The 12,836-nt window shown below is 42.9% G+C and overlaps 1 protein-coding gene across 4 annotated transcripts in view; it reads left to right on the plus strand.

The window, feature by feature from the left end:
• The first annotated feature begins 680 nt into the window (after window positions 1-680).
• LOC137295579 (uncharacterized) overlaps window positions 681-12,836 on the plus strand; it is a 29,445-nt gene continuing 17,289 nt past the window's right edge. The window contains exon 1 of one of the 4 annotated variants that reach the window (XM_067826993.1): window positions 681-742. The gene's annotated coding sequence lies outside the window, so the exon portion shown is untranslated. Of the gene's footprint in view, window positions 743-5,646; window positions 5,757-7,814; window positions 7,930-8,541; window positions 8,701-12,836 lie in introns of those variants that run through there. The other 3 variants (XM_067826991.1, XM_067826990.1, XM_067826992.1) reach the window with 3 other exon arrangements.

A 12,836-nucleotide genomic window follows, 5' to 3' on the forward strand; every position in this document is an offset into this window, starting at 1 on the left:
TTATGTCTTATTTATGATGTATGGCTGTCGATATTAATTACAATATACCTGCATTATTTTCACATTTATTCTTATAACCAGTGTTGCTGATGATAAGACTATATAATTTGGTTGTTATAAAAGAAATATTTCTATATACGTATTGTTGTTTGAGATATGACGGTGTAGGCAACTTTGTTGTTTGGTCATCTGATGCTTGCGTTGTTTGCTGTGGGTAGGAAATAAGTCAGTTGCACTACCTCCGTGTATTCGAAGAATGGGTCAATATCTTGGCTCTCATACAATTCAAGACAGGATCCAAACACGGACAGTTTCTACGAGCAGTGAAATGTTATGGCAGAACCAGCTGTATTTTCTCTGTTTTGTTCAAGAGCCCATCTTGCCTTTGTGTTCGCGCGTAAGCCTGTTGTATTGGGTTCATTGTCAGCAAGACATATAAGCCAGACTCCATCAACTGTATGCCTGTGCCGGTAACGAGCGACCCGCTAGCTCAAGTCTCAACACTGAACAAGGTCTCAGTACGCGGGCTCTTTGTTCGTGTTGACTGATCGACGCTGGGCGATGCGGATTAACGCACGTCTCACACTGCGTCGCCATGGCAGCAAGTGTCATGCGGACAACACGTGACTGAGCTCACACAGTTGGGCGCGCCTCAGTCTTGACGTCACACAAAGTATTACACGTGGCAGCGTCCAGGAAACAACGCACAAGTCTGTGTGGGGCCTGTTGTCATCTGTGATTGGTGAGTGCCAAAGTAGAATGGTCGATGTGTTATATCTAGTAAATATTAATTTCCATTTTGATTCAGTCGACGGTCGTTTACGTCATGAACATGACGTAACGGTGTGACGTCATTGCGATAGCACGTTTGTGCCTCGCCTATAACAGATACCAACGTGAACAGTGACAGGTCTCAGAGGCTCTTTTCACGAAACAACCTTTATTAAGGTTAACCTTAACCCCCTTTCTTTAACATTGCTCTAAGACTACATAAGCAGGTCTAGGTCACATTGACCTCAAAGAACGATCGCCCAGGCCACACTGAACTCAAACAAGAACGGTCGCCCTCTATCTGATATTATCACGTGACTCACAGTTTAAACGTCATACCACCATAATCCAACTTACATCATACAGACTATGATAAGCATGACACACGATGTATTTATATAACGTCATCAGAACAAGGCGAGTCATGCAATGTCAATATCGAACCAAGGGCTTGCCCACACCTCTGTGTTTGTATACATGTACTATAATTAGCTAGATCACTTGCAGAACCAGTTTTTCTTTTAACAAAATGTTTCCAAGCTAATTTCGTAGGTATGTATTTTGCTAATGACATGGTGATGGATGAACCGAGTGAACCAGAAGTGTTACTGAAATAACACCACAACGTGGCATTTCGTCTAAATACATTTACTGGCTCATAATGAAGATCTTATATCTTGGAGTAACAGCTCTTGTAGTGGGCTTAGAAACGACGTAAAGAGATCTTCAGATGTACACTGAAACAAGGTATACATTGTCGTGTGTGACTTACATGGGTGTAACCCTAAACCAGGTTTTTAAGGAGACCAAACCCTACCTTTGGAGCCTGGTGCACTACAGATCTTGTCGACAGATAACTGTATATGCAACCGCGATGTGCAGATAAGACAGCAGGGTGAATTACGAAATCATCGACAGGCAGGCAAGTGATGCACTACGAATAACGGAATGTTTGAACTTCGACAGCCAGAATTGTGAAACACGATGAATTCGGAGATACGGGAATGTTTGTCATTTCGACAAACAGGTACATGGAACATGTTGGATATGGGAATGTTTGTCACCTCGATCGACAGGAATGTGAAACATGACGAATTAAGGAAAGTTTGTTATATTGACAGACAGGAATGTGAAACATGACGAATTAAGGAAAGTTTGTTATATTGAGAGACAGGAATGTGAAACATGACGAATTAAGGAATGTTTGTTATATTGACTGACAGGAAAGTGATACATGACGAATTAAGGAAAGTTTGTTATATTGACAGACAGGAATGTGAAACATGACGAATTAAGGAATGTTTGTTATATTGAGAGACAGGAATGTGAAACATGACGAATTAAGGAAAGTTTGTTATATTGAGAGACAGGAATGTGAAACATGACGAATTAAGGAAAGTTTGTTATATTGACTGACAGGAAAGTGATACATGACGAATTAAGGAAAGTTTGTTATATTGACAGACAGGAATGTGAAACATGACGAATTAAGGAATGTTTGTTATATTGAGAGACAGGAATGTGAAACATGACGAATTAAGGAATGTTTGTTATATTGACAGACAGGAAAGTGATACATGACGAATTAAGGAAAGTTTGTTATATTGACAGAGAGGAATGTGAAACATGACGAATTAAGAAAAGTTTCTTATATTGACAGTCAGGAAAGTGATACACGTCGAATTAATGAATGTTTGTTACACTGACAGACAGAAATGTGAAAAATGGTGAATTAGTGAATGTTTGTTACACTGACAAACAGAAATATGAAAGATAATGTTTGTCAGTATGACGCATCTAAAGAAATAGCTAGGCGAATGGCTAACGTTGATAGTGGGTAGAATGCGATAAGGATAACTAAATGGGTTGAACACCTTTGGAGATAACAATATAGTTAAGTAGAACACCTTGACACCAAGACGTCGAAACATACTGAGAGGTATCAGAACACATTCCGGAAGTAGAGTCCACGCAGGCTACAGGTCATGCATATCACGTATGAAAACAAAGATCCAAGCAACGTTCATGAAATATAGTCTCCCGCCAGTGTTCAGTCAACTGACACAGCCACAACACAAGTCCGGCTCTATCCATCCAAACCAACACATTAACCTCTCCACGCCACGATCCATCCACACCAACACATTAACCTCTCCATGCAACGATCCATCCACACCAACACATTAACCACTCCACGTCACAATCCATCCACACCAACGCATTAACCTCTGAACTCAACGATCTATCCACACCAACACATTAACCTCTCCACTCAATGACCCATCCACACCAACACATTAACCTCTCCACTCAATGATCCATCCACACCAACACATTAACCACTCCACGCCACGATCCATCCACACCAACACATTAACCGCTCCACTCAATGATCCAATCACACCAACCCATTAACCTCTCCACTCAATGATCCATCCACACCAACATATTAGCCGCTCCACGCCACGATCCATCCACACCAGCACATTAACCTCTCCACTCAATGATCCAACAACTCCAGCACATTAACCTCTTCATGCAACGATCCATCCACACCAACACATTAATCTCTGAACTCAATGATCCATCCACATCAACCACTCCGCTCAACGATCCATCCACAGCAACACATTAACCACTCCGCGCCACGATCCATCCACACCAACACATTAACCTCTCCGGTTAACAATCCATCCACACCAACACATTAAGCACTCTGCTCAATAAGCCATCCACACCACATTAACCTCTCCAAGCAACGATCCATCCACACCAACACATTAACCTCTCCATGCAACGATCCATCCAACACATTAACCTCTCCGGTTAACAATCCATCCACACCAACACATTAAGCACTCTGCTCAATAATCCATCCACAACACATTAACCTCTCCATGCAACGATCCATCCACACCAGCACATTAACCTCTCCACTCAATGATCCAACAACTCCAGCACATTAACCTCTTCATGCAACGATCCATCCACACCAACACATTAATCTCTGAACTCAATGATCCATCCACATCAACCACTCCGCTCAACGATCCATCCACAGCAACACATTAACCACTCCGCGCCACGATCCATCCACACCAACACATTAACCTCTCCGGTTAACAATCCATCCACACCAACACATTAAGCACTCTGCTCAATAATCCATCCACACCACATTAACCTCTCCAAGCAACGATCCATCCACACCAACACATTAACCTCTCCATGCAACGATCCATCCAACACATTAACCTCTCCGGTTAACAATCCATCCACACCAACACATTAAGCACTCTGCTCAATAATCCATCCACAACACATTAACCTCTCCATGCAACGATCCATCCACACCAACACATTAACCTCTCCATGCAACGATCCATCCACACCAACACATTAACCTTTCTCTCCATGCAACGATCCATCCACACCAACACATTAACCTCTCCACTCAATGATCCATCCACACCAGCACATTAACCTCACCACTCAATGACCCATCCACACCAACACATTTACCATGCCACAATCAATCCATGTCAACATTGACCATTCATTAGTATACCTACCAAGGGAAAAACAGCAATCTCGTGTGACGTATAGGTTGAGTTTCGATTCCAAATGATAGGGAAACTGAAAATCGGAGAGGTAACCATAGCAACGCTGTTGCCAGATACATTCGTAATGGTCACAGCTGTCAATGTCAACTCACCGTTTTCCTCTCATTAAATGCACGTGCTTGCTTATACATCTGATGTGCGAAAAGGACCAAAGGGATACCATGCTAACGTCCCTGAAATGAAATTTCATGTATTACAGAAAACATAGGTGCATAAGTTCTATTCATAAAATATAACAATATAAGAGGAGCTAGCTGGCTTTAGTCATTTTCAGAAAATTGTAGTGCATATCTATATCTATATGTATCTATACCTATATCTATCTATGTATGTGTGTGTGTGTGCGTGTGCGTGGATGCGTGCATGCGTTAGTGCGTGCGTGCAGACTTAGCATATGTAGCAACAGTTGATTTTGTTGCATGCTGAGAAACATCCGACTGCTGTCTGTTAAGATAGACCTACTGTACTGTTTTCCCAACAACAGGCTGTTGCGCTGTCTGGACCCATTGCACTGTTTTCCCAACAACATGTTGTTACGCTGTCTTCTAAGATAGACCCACTGTACTGTTTTCCCAACAACATGCTGTTACGCTGTCTTCTAAGATAGACCCACTGTACTGTTTTCCCAACAACATGCTGTTACGCTGTCTTCTAAGATAGACCCACTGTACTGTTTTCCCAACAACATGCTGTTACGCTGTCTTCTAAGATAGACCCACTGTACTGTTTTCCCAACAACATGCTGTTACGCTGTCTTCTAAGATAGACCCACTGTACTGTTTTCCCCAAAAACATGCTGTTACGCTGTCTTCGAAGATAGACCAACTGTACTGTTTTCCCAACAGCAGGCTGTTACGCTGTCTGTTGTGAGAGATTGACGTAACACCAAGGAGAAACGTGTATATGAAACTCGACGGGATATATCATGTCGAATTAAGAACGTGTGGCGCACAACGTGGAAAACAGGTCGAGTGAATTTGACTCCGAAGCGCAACAACGTCATTATTTTTCATATTTTAACATATCGACTTCACTTGTCTCAAACGCCGATGTATTTTTCGTCACTAAAATATGGGTATCAACCACAAATTTTAGGCATGTTTGATGATATCCTGTCAACGACTCTCACCCATCGCTTATGAAACACGCCCTCAAGCAACAACGATCTTTCCACAATAATTTTGCTGGCAGTCTGCCAAGGGATGGTCTGATCTAAAAATAGCCGAAACTCGCTCGGGACTTAATCCTAGTATTTGGGATTAGTTGTTATGCTGCGCAGGCGTTGTGCATTCGGTGACCTACTTTTGTTAAGAGCAGACGTTAGGCGTACCCGGGTGACGATAAACCAGTGACGAGGTGACGGTGAGTGGTATCTTGACACAACCTTTCGGTTTAGTTGCAGTTCACGTAGCTTTCCGCCTTCGTTCCCCAGCGTCGACTTATGTGCCTTTCAGTTCAGACACAACTTGGGCCTAAATGCCGGAAATAATCTTCTTCCGGTTGTCCGTGGGTACACCAGTGAGGGTAACCAGAATTCAGTATATTTCAGTGGTAGGACTTATTCATCAAGTCAGTTGCTACTAATTACTTTCCGCATGATGAAGTCCTATTGAGGTAACAGCCTGAAACATGTGGGTGACGTAAGATTATATTTGTGTCAATGTATTTGATGAGCCACCAACAATGAGGTGTTCATACCATGCATGTCGATCAGTGACATGGGTTGATCAACGATATACAGGATGATCAACGATATACAGGATGATCAATGATATACAGGATGATCAACGATATACAGGATGATCAATGATATACTGCAGGTTGATCAAAGATATACAGTTCGATCAACTATATACGGGTGGATGAATGATATAAGGGTCGATGAACGATATACAGTTTGATCAATGATATACAGTTCTATCAGCTATATACGGGTGGATGAATATTAGGGTCGATCAACGATATACCGGATGATCAATGATATACGGGTTGATTAATGATATACGTATCATACATCACGACTTCTCTTTCCACTCATAACATATGGCACTGAGTTATGCGTAATTCTACAAGCATGACTTCATGCGGGCTGGGTCGACAGACCCCTACAGCTGTTAACCAACCGACCATGCAGGTCTGTCAACGTATTACGTCACAGTGACGCTGAGGCCACATAGAGTGACGCACGTATCGAGTGGATACAGAACGTGTCAGATGGTTCACACGAGCTCCATGAAGACAAGGGATCCTGATTAGTGTCTCGAGAGCAAGTGTCAATAACGCTTGTTGGCCAGGCCAATCAAACTGTTGTTAGTTATCGGAGTATGGAATCACTTCGAGAAATTCATGCCGCCATGTTATAAAGTAATTCCCCTCTGAATAGGCCTCTCGTTGATTTCTCTGGTCATTTGTGATTATTGGTTAGTATTATCTTAAGAAGCGTTATAGTAAGTGCGCTCGAGTATTCATACTTGGCTGACCTGCGTCATCAGAGATTACCACATTCCTAGTACTTTAGAAGTTCAGTTTAAGTTAACCAGTTTAAATACAAGACAGATTAGGACAGTGTTCCACACTGAAAATATAGGTATGAAATTACAGATATAATACAAAATGGCTACGAGGAGAAGGCGAAAGAAAGTCAGCCATGTGCCCTGGTTGCTTGGTTTTACAGTTTTGGGGCGACCATTTGTCCTGCTATAACAGTATGGTGTAAGCCGCTGTATCCAAGCAACATAGGGGGACAGTAGTAAACGCTCTTCACATATCTGTGTCAAAGTTGGGAATCGAACACGGGTCGTCAGCGTGGCGAGCGAATGGTTTTACAACTTGACTTTCTCACTGCTCTCTTCAAAAACTGCAAACTATGAGAAGTGGGTATGTGTGTCATTGTTTACAGCAAGTAATACGACGTCAAATTTCACAATAGTGTAGAACATCAGAAATGCAAAATCATCATCACTGTATCGTTAACAGTTATATATGTCAGCAATCGAAATGTCAAATGTCACACGTGGATATCAGAAATGGTACATGCTATCAGTACTTGGTTCTTTGTGATTATTACAGTTCTTATCTTTATGACTAAATGTATGATACAGCTTTAACGATGACGTCACTTGAAATCTAACAACCAGTGAACAACACCGTAGGTCACTCGTCAACCAAACATATTTACTTTGCCAACACGTTTCGATCTGGTTCGTTGAGGTTTCCAAGATCGAAAGAAAACACTGCTTTCGAAAGACAGCTCTACTGTAAATTGTTAGTTTTTTATCCTTGTGCCCGCTGTATAAAGAGATCGTTAAAATCAACACATTTCCCTCGCTGTCGGCGTGTCCCTCCCCCTTCGCTATAAATAGTACAGCGGATGACCTTTGCGCGACGACGATGTTGCTGCGCAGTAGTTAACTACTCGATGTGCGGCGCTATCTTTTGCCAGTTGGTGACCTACTTTCAGTGAAAGCTGTCGTAATGACGTACAGAAGGGAAGCGTCCTAATGACGTGGAAATCGGATCACAGACCAGGTTGTGGGTAAGTTGATGAATTATGCATGGTTATCAGCCGAACAGCTTCGGCCCTTGTGTATCGCAGATGTGATCCCCGTGGCTCCCAGAAATCCCTTAAAACAAGCCGAGTCAAATATATATCGTGTCAGTGTAGTTTACGTACTTGCCTGTGCGAGTATTCCCAAGGCAACGATATTCCCGAGTATATTTCAAGCAATCACGTGTCTGAGCGCATTCCAAGAAATTACGTGTCCGAGTACATTCCAAGTAATCACGTGTCCGAGTACATTCCAAGTAATCACGTGTCCGAGAAATCGCGTGTTCGAATACATTCAAGTAATCACATGCCCTGTGAGAACCTTCGTAATCACGTGTCCGAGTATGTTACGAGAAATTACGAGTCCGAGTAATCACGTGAATGAATAATTTCAAGCATGCTCGTGTCCCAGTATATCGCAAGAATTGTCTGAATACACTACATAGGTAATCAGGAGTTTGACTGTATTTCATGTGATCACCTGTCCGAGCATATCCACTTTAATCACGTGATTCGCAATCTTTACTTTAAGTTATGTTCCCTCGCTGCCGTTGTCGCCTTTCCCTTTAGCTATAAATAGTCCAGCGGATGACTCACTCCACTGCGCGACGACGATGTTGCTGCGCAGTAGTTAACTACTCGATGTGCGGCGCTAGCGTTTGCCAGTCGATGACCTACTTTCAGTGAAAGCTGACGTAAAGACGTACAGAAGGGAAGCGTCCTAATGACGTGGAAATCGGATCACAGACCAGGTTGTGAGTAAGTTGATGAATTATGCATGGTTATCATCGGAACAGCTTCGGCCCTGGTGTATCGCTGATGTGATCCCCGGGGAAACTTCCTCAACACAAGCCGAGTCAAATATATATATCGGTATCAGTGTAGTTTATGTACTTGCGTGTGAGAGTATGCCCAAGGCAATGATATGCCAGAGTACATTCCAAGTAATCACGTGCCCAAGTACATTCTAAGAAATAACGTGTTAGAGTGCATTCCCAGTAATTACGTGTGCGAGTACATTCCAGGCAATCACGTGCCCAAGTACACACTAAGTAATCACGTGTCTAGGTACATTCTAAGTAATTACGTGTCCAAGTTCATTTTAAGTAATAACGTGTCCGAGTACATTCCAAGTAACCACGTGTTTGAGTACATTCCAATGAATTATGTGTCCCAGTAATGTCAAGAAAGCAGGTGTCGGGATACTTTCTAATTACTCGCGTATCCGGGATTACTCCAAGTAATCAAGTGTGTGTGTAAACCGGCATGTCACGTCTAATCTTTACTTCATGTCATGTACCCTCGTTTTGGAGGTGATCGTCAGCTTGAGTTGTACATAGAATAGCGGAGACATTGTATGGAGGTGATCGTCAGCTTGAGTTGTACATAGAATAGCGGAGACATTGTATGGAGGTGATCGTCAGCTTGAGCTGTACACAGAATAGCGGTGATCGTCAGCTTGAGTTGTACACAGAATAGCGGTGATCGTCAGCTTGAGTTGTACACAGAATAGCGGAGACATTGTATGGAGGTGATCGTCAGCTTGAGTTGTACATACAATAGCGGAGACATTGTATGGAGGTGATCGTCAGCTTGAGCTGTACACAGAATAGCGGAGACATTGTATGGAGGTGATCGTCAGCTTGAGTTGTACATAGAATAGCGGAGACATTGTATGGAGGTGATCGTCAGCTTGAGTTGTACACAGAATAGCGGAGACATTGTATGGAGGTGATCGTCAGCTTGAGTTGTACACAGAATAGCGGTGATCGTCAGCTTGAGTTGTACATAGAATAGCGGAGACATTGTATGGAGGTGATCGTCAGCTTGAGCTGTACATAGAATAGCGGAGACATTGTATGGAGGTGATCGTCAGCTTGAGTTGTACACAGAATAGCGGAGACATTGTATGGAGGTGATCGTCAGCTTGAGTTGTACACAGAATAGCGGAGACATTGTATGGAGGTGATCGTCAGCTTGAGCTGTACATAGAATAGCGGAGACATTGTATGGAGGTGATCGTCAGCTTGAGTTGTACATAGAATAGCGGAGACATTGTATGGAGGTGATCGTCAGCTTGAGTTGTACACAGAATAGCGGAGACATTGTATGGAGGTGATCGTCAGCTTCAGTTGTACATAGAATAGCGGAGACATTGTATGGAGGTGATCGTCAGCTTGAGTTGTACATAGAATAGCGGAGACATTGTATGGAGGTGATCGTCAGCTTGAGCTGTACACAGAATAGCGGTGATCGTCAGCTTGAGTTGTACACAGAATAGCGGTGATCGTCAGCTTGAGTTGTACACAGAATAGCGGAGACATTGTATGGAGGTGATCGTCAGCTTGAGTTGTACATACAATAGCGGAGACATTGTATGGAGGTGATCGTCAGCTTGAGCTGTACACAGAATAGCGGAGACATTGTATGGAGGTGATCGTCAGCTTGAGTTGTACATAGAATAGCGGAGACATTGTATGGAGGTGATCGTCAGCTTGAGTTGTACACAGAATAGCGGAGACATTGTATGGAGGTGATCGTCAGCTTGAGTTGTACACAGAATAGCGGTGATCGTCAGCTTGAGTTGTACATAGAATAGCGGAGACATTGTATGGAGGTGATCGTCAGCTTGAGCTGTACATAGAATAGCGGAGACATTGTATGGAGGTGATCGTCAGCTTGAGTTGTACACAGAATAGCGGAGACATTGTATGGAGGTGATCGTCAGCTTGAGTTGTACACAGAATAGCGGAGACATTGTATGGAGGTGATCGTCAGCTTGAGCTGTACATAGAATAGCGGAGACATTGTATGGAGGTGATCGTCAGCTTGAGTTGTACATAGAATAGCGGAGACATTGTATGGAGGTGATCGTCAGCTTGAGTTGTACACAGAATAGCGGAGACATTGTATGGAGGTGATCGTCAGCTTCAGTTGTACATAGAATAGCGGAGACATTGTATGGAGGTGATCGTCAGCTTGAGTTGTACATAGAATAGCGGAGACATTGTATGGAGGTGATCGTCAGCTTGAGTTGTACATAGAATAGCGGAGACATTGTATGGAGGTGATCGTCAGCTTGAGCTGTACACAGAATAGCGGAGACATTGTATGGAGGTGATCGTCAGCTTGAGTTGTACATAGAATAGCGGAGACATTGTATGGAGGTGATCGTCAGCTTGAGTTGTACATAGAATAGCGGAGACATTGTATGGAGGTGATCGTCAGCTTGAGTTGTACACAGAATAGCGGAGACATTGTATGGAGGTGATCGTCAGCTTGAGTTGTACATAGAATAGCGGAGACATTGTATGGAGGTGATCGTCAGCTTGAGTTGTACACAGAATAGCGGTGATCGTCAGCTTGAGTTGTACACAGAATAACGGAGACATTGTATGGAGGTGATCGTCAGCTTGAGCTGTACATAGAATAGCGGAGACATTGTATGGAGGTGATCGTCAGCTTGAGTTGTACATAGAATAGCGGAGACATTGTATGGAGGTGATCGTCAGCTTGAGTTGTACATAGAATAGCGGAGACATTGTATGGAGGTGATCGTCAGCTTGAGTTGTACACAGAATAGCGGTGATCGTCAGCTTGAGTTGTACACAGAATAGCGGAGACATTGTATGGAGGTGATCGTCAGCTTGAGCTGTACATAGAATAGCGGAGACATTGTATGGAGGTGATCGTCAGCTTGAGTTGTACACAGAATAGCGGAGACATTGTATGGAGGTGATCGTCAGCTTGAGTTGTACATAGAATAGCGGAGACATTGTATGGAGGTGATCGTCAGCTTGAGTTGTACACAGAATAGCGGTGATCGTCAGCTTGAGTTGTACACAGAATAACGGAGACATTGTATGGAGGTGATCGTCAGCTTGAGCTGTACATAGAATAGCGGAGACATTGTATGGAGGTGATCGTCAGCTTGAGTTGTACATAGAATAGCGGAGACATTGTATGGAGGTGATCGTCAGCTTGAGTTGTACATAGAATAGCGGAGACATTGTATGGAGGTGATCGTCAGCTTGAGTTGTACATAGAATAGCGGAGACATTGTATGGAGGTGATCGTCAGCTTGAGTTGTACACAGAATAACGGAGACATTGTATGGAGGTGATCGTCAGCTTGAGCTGTACATAGAATAGCGGAGACATTGTATGGAGATATACTTAACTTTCAGCTGCATGTGCATAGAGTTTCATTACAACTGTAATGTTTCATGTTGTCATTGTGTGGACATATAACTGCATATCGTAATGTTATGCTATATTAGATATCTTTTATGAGACGGGACAGTTGCCTCATCCATGGGACTTGAAATTGACATTGTATATTAGATGACCTGTCACTTTGTATTGTAGCTCACCAAGAACATGGGATATTCACAATGAGTATTCCAAATACAGAATATTCACAATGGTAATTCCAAATACAGAATATTCACAATGGTAATTCCTAATACAGAATATTCACAGTGGTAATTCCTAATACAGGACATCATCATTATTCCTGATGTTCACAAAGGATATGAACCATCCCAAGATACACTCACGTGAAACCCACTGACTCTCTGCCCCGGACACTCTACTCCCGACGGGAGCTTCTTTCACGCACGCCCTGTCAAATACATACCGGTCGCGTTTATGTATACTGTTGTGTAATCTTGCGTAATCGCAGGTGCAAGCATATCCAAGCAAATTGTGCATCCGGGCATTGCCCATGTTAGCATATTCCAAGTAAGCAGATGTTAGGGTATATCTCTAGTAAACAGCTGTCCAAGTAAGTAAGTATCGGACTGTCTAACGTGTCCATGTGTCCATGTATAATCATAATATAATGTGTCGGACACAATAACATATACATGTGTCCCGGTATAATTGTTTTAATCG

The sequence above is a fragment of the Haliotis asinina genome, chromosome 9 (genome assembly GCF_037392515.1).
Source record: "Haliotis asinina isolate JCU_RB_2024 chromosome 9, JCU_Hal_asi_v2, whole genome shotgun sequence".
NCBI lineage: Eukaryota > Metazoa > Mollusca > Gastropoda > Lepetellida > Haliotidae > Haliotis > Haliotis asinina.